General features: G+C 50.4%; 1 protein-coding gene across 1 annotated transcript in view; it reads left to right on the plus strand.

Moving 5' to 3' along the window:
- Sbspon (somatomedin B and thrombospondin type 1 domain containing) overlaps window positions 1-4899 on the plus strand; it is a 32584-nt gene that overhangs the window by 15489 nt on the left and 12196 nt on the right. The gene's annotated exons all lie outside the window — the stretch shown is intronic.

Below are 4899 nucleotides of genomic sequence, written 5' to 3' on the forward strand. Positions count from 1 at the left end.
TCTCTCTCTCTCTCTCTCTCTCTCTCTCTCTCTCTCTCATAGTCCCTCCAGCTTTCCATGGGCTCACTAATAAACCACACGAGTATACGCCGAGCTGACCGACCCTCACCCCTTTTACCGAACTTACAGTTAAGTAAATATTCTACACCCACCCTAGCGGCACTCCAGTGCTCCCACGCATGCGTGTGGTGTTCACTCCAGTGCTCGCGTGCACACATTCGGTTTTCAGCAAATCAATCAAGCTGGTGACAAAGGACATCAGACGGTGATCCTTCACACAGGTTAGCAGTCATCTAGCTAGGGTAACCCACTTCATGTAGCGTGTGAATTCTGGTTAAACAGAACTTTTAATTTAGATGCTAACAAATATAAGCAATGAAAGCAAAATGATACAATAATTTTTTTTTTAATTTTTCGAAACAGGGTTTCTCTTTGTAGCCCTAGCTGTCCTGGCTGTAGCTCTCTAGACCAGGCTGACCTTGAATTTACAGAGAGCCCCGCCCATCTCTGCCTCCCAAGTGCTGGGATTAAAGGTGTGAACCACCACCACCACCACCTGACTGATAAAATGATCTTTTGAAACACTCACCTCTCTTATGCTGACGAGACTGAGGCTGAAGTGTTCAGATTTGTGAGTCAGTTGAAAAGGTGATTTTGTCCGGGTGCACATGGCAGGCACATGTACTCCAAAATACTGCAGGGCAGAAAGCAGAAAGATCATTACATCAAAGAGTCCGGGGCCACCTTGGGCAGCATAATCAGAGCCCATCTCAAAAAAAGAAAGAAAGAAAGAAAGAAAGAAAGAAAGAAAGAAAGAAAGAAAGAAAGAAAGAAAGAAAGAAGAAAGAGAAAGACATGTGATGTAACTCATGAGGGGAGCTAGGAACCTGGTTCACTAAGGCACCAGGAACCGTGTGAGGCTCACAGAGAAATAAACAGAGGCCAGCACCAATATGCTGATCTGGGCTGAATCCAGTGGGGCAAAATGTTGGCTTTCCTGGGTAGAAAAGTCCATATGTTTTTCATAAGAACCTGGAAAATTTTTACATCAACATAATTTTTATCACGCAATTTCATTAGTTTTTTTCCATATATAAGTACTTATTTGCTTAGAGTCAACTTGGTGCCAGACGCAGGCCGTATGCTGGCGTTATGGTGGGGAGGAAAATTGACGTGAGGCCCAGAGTCTCAGAGACTTCAGTTTAGTGGAAGGGACATAATCATCGGATGTCCCCGGGAAATTAATCCTAAAAATCTATATCTGGTAATTTGTCCAATTGAAGCAATGGGCATGCAAGAACCTGTAAGCAGGAGTGATAAAGTAATTTCCTCTAATCTTGAGGGGTGGGGTTTCCTTGGGGATAAGGCCAAGAAATCCTGAGCTGCCCAGAAGAGAGACCAGTGTGCTTAAACCTGATGGTCAGCTGTAGACAGTTTGAAGGGCTGATCCGGGGCAACATGGGACCGTGAGAGACAATCCTGAAAGGGCAGTGCCGAAGCAGAGTACGAGGGCACACCTTGTTCTGGGATGGTGGGCTGCTATCTAGAGGGGAGGAGGGCACAGCAGCGCCCAAGGTAGAAGGACTGGACGGTGCTCTTAGTGAGGGGACGCCACACCACTCTGAGGGGCCTCCGGATGACGGAAGTATGAAGGGCAGTGGCAGCCCAGAGTCTACAAATGGATGACCAGTGGATTCGAGGGGCAATGCCACAGGTAGGCAAGTACGCACTCACGCAAGCCCTAAATGGCTAATAAGCTGCTTGTCTGACTGTTTAAGGTGTGTGCCTTCGTATGTTCGGGTGCCTATGAATGTGCATGTATGTGAACGTGTGTGCATGCCTGTGAAGGTCACAGGACTACCTCAGAGGTCATCCCTCAGGTACCGGTTTTTCTTGTTCTTTCAGTAAGATCTCTCACTGGCCTGTAACTGATCAAATAAACAAGGCAGACTAGCCATTGAGCCCCAGGGGTCGACTTCTCTATACTTCCCCAGTGCTGCAACCCCCACCCCCCATGTCTGGCTGTTTTTATGTGGATTCTGGGGATCAACTCAAATCCTCAAGCCCTTGTTGAGCTATTAAAAAAATGGATGTGGAAAATTTGGGGGATTGGAGCCAGCAAGCTTTGAACTAGAGAGGATTCTATTTTTAGATTCTAGTCTTTTCCTGAAGAGCCTAGGAAAGCTGCTGAGGTGTTTTCTGTAGGGACCATTGTGACCAGATCTGTGATCACAAAGGATCGCAGTGGAGGGATGCAGAGGAGGGGCGCAGTGGAGGGGCGCAGTGGAAGAATGCAGTGGAGGGGTGCAGTGGAGGGATGAGGTGGAGAAATGTGGTTGAGGGACGCGGTGGAGGGGCACAGTGGAGGGGCACAGTGGAGGGGCGCAGTGGAGGGGTGCAGTGGAGGGGTGCAGTGGAGGGGTGCAGTGGAGGGGCACAGTGGAGGGGCGCAGTGAAGGGGTGCAGTGGACTGATGCAGTAGAGGGGTGCAGCGGAGGGACTCAGTGGAGGGGCACAGAGGAGGGGCGCAGTGGAAGGATGCAGTGGAGGGGTGCAGCAGAGGGATGCAGTGGAGGGACTCAGTGGAGGAATGCAGTGGAGGGGTGCAGTGGAGGGATGAGGTGGAGAAATGTGGTTGAGGGACGCGGTGGAGGGGCACAGTGGAGGGCTGCAGTGGAGGGCTGCAGTGGAGGGGCGCAGTGGAGGGCTGCAGTGGAGGGGCGCAGTGGAGGGGCACAGTGGAGGGGTGCAGTGGAGGGGTGCAGTGAAGGGGCACAGTGGAAGGATGCAGTAGAGGGGTGCAGCAGAGGGACTCAGTGGAGGGGCACAGAGGAGGGGCACAGTGGAAGGATGCAGTGGAGGGGTGCAGCATAGGGGTGCATAAGAGGGCTGCAGTGGAGGGCTGCAGTGCAGGGATGCAGTGGAGGCCTCTCCCTGATGTACTAGTCACATTCAGCTCAAGGAGAAATAATTATGCAGCTCCAAAGGGGTGGCTCATAGAAACAATTGTGGTTCATACTCGGTCCAGGCCATCTGTCATAAGCCGCCACATTGGGGTGATGTCCAGCGGGGTCCATCTCAACGAGTTCATATGTTCTGGGGTAGGGGCGTGTGGATTAGAAATGTCTGTGTTCCTCCACAGCCCTCTGCAAAAACAGAACACGACAGGCACCCTAGATGGCTGCTGTATGACTCCTGGGTTTTGGTGGTTCTTATGACCCAGAGTCTACTTCACAGGAAGGGCATCTGCTCTAGTCATGGTATTTGGCTGCTAGAAGGGTTTCTTCAACACCAGGCTGTTGTGTACCACTTCCCAGTCTGCAGTCCTGGCAAGAAAGTTAAGAAAACGTTATGGGCAATGCGATGCAAGCACCAGGACGTGTGATCATCATATACCCAGGGACAGTGTGTACCGGGAGAACCTGGCGGCTACTCAGACCCCTGGACAGCCTCTTTTCCGCCTGGAGGTGCCTATTCCTCTGTCCAGCAGCTCCAGATGTTCCATCTCTAATACCCTCATCCGCTTGGTCCCAAATGTTCCTTCTCACAGCTCCTGACACCACACCCCACTAAGGATTTGACGCAACTGTCTTTTCTCTTGCATCGTAAAGCTACCCTTGGCCTTGTTTAAACACTGTGTAGACTTTGTGTTACACTCCCTTCCTAAACTCATAAATAACAACCTCATAGTTTGCAAAGAAGAGGGCAATCGTCACATTTTTAGTCTCAACTTTGGTCCTCAAGGTCCGCCCCCCCCCCCCCCCGTGAATTGTAATGACAACTCCACTTAGGCTGTCTGGGGAGCATGGAGCCACCGAATATTAAACTGTGGTGGTTGCTAACACCAGATCCTGGACCAGGAATCTCTGGATCACGTAGAAACTCCTTAGAAATACAAGTTCCTGTGGCCTGACCTAGACCCATGGGATCAGAATTCCTGGAGTGGGTCCAGAATTCTGTCCGAGTTGTAACAAACTCTTCTGGAGTGTCTAATGCTCACTAGAGTTTCAGAATATCTCAAACATGGCCTCACACCTCTGCCTGCGTCATGGCTGGCAAAAGTTTCCCAAGCTTATCTTCTTCTGTGATAACAGTGTGAACAGAGGGAGCTGTTTCTCTACCAAAGAACTTTTCAGAACTAACGACGATCGAGACATCTTCACTCTGCAAAGAGGGAGATAGAATATGCAGGTTTTCCTCACTTTAGTTAAACAACCCCCTCCCAACACACTACCCCAGAAGAAACTCAGTAAAATCACAAGTGTTCACGAAGTACACATGAAAAGATAAAACAACTCGGAGGAAAGAGGGACGCGAAACAGTAATGTGAGCATTCGGTCTGAAGGGTTCTTCAGGGTTTGTTTGACTCTCTGAGCTGGTGCGGAGGTCCCAGCTGGGGAGTGCAGCTGCTCTCTCAGCCTTGAAGACCAATCCTCCTCCATCAGGAGAGGTCCTCCTCTTCAGCTAAGCACACAGCTAAAGAAAGGATGCTCACGGAGTGTTGAGGGAGGAACAGGATGCCTGCTTAGCAGAGCCAGACAAGCTGGACCAATCCTAGTGATCAAGGGGCTGACGCATGTCATAGCCAGATCTCTCTCGCATTCTCATCCAGTTGGTAACACTGAGCACCTGTGCATGCCACGACTGTGGTGGGTTTTAGAGATTCGAACCCAAACAGCAAGCGCATCCATCACAGCTCATTGCAGTTCAGGGATGAGCACTGTGCTAAGAAGGTTCTCCAGCTGGAGGACAGTCTCTGGAGCCCACACAGGAGAAGGAGAGAGCCAGCTCCTGCTAGTTTTCCTCTAACCCTCACGCACACTCTGGCACGCACCCATCACTATTATAGTAAGGTTCTCAGGTTGACGTGGGAGCATAAGTGTATTTGTCCTGCTACCC

This window comes from Microtus ochrogaster, linkage group LG5 (assembly GCF_000317375.1).
Source record: "Microtus ochrogaster isolate Prairie Vole_2 linkage group LG5, MicOch1.0, whole genome shotgun sequence".
Taxonomy (NCBI): Eukaryota; Metazoa; Chordata; class Mammalia; order Rodentia; family Cricetidae; genus Microtus; species Microtus ochrogaster.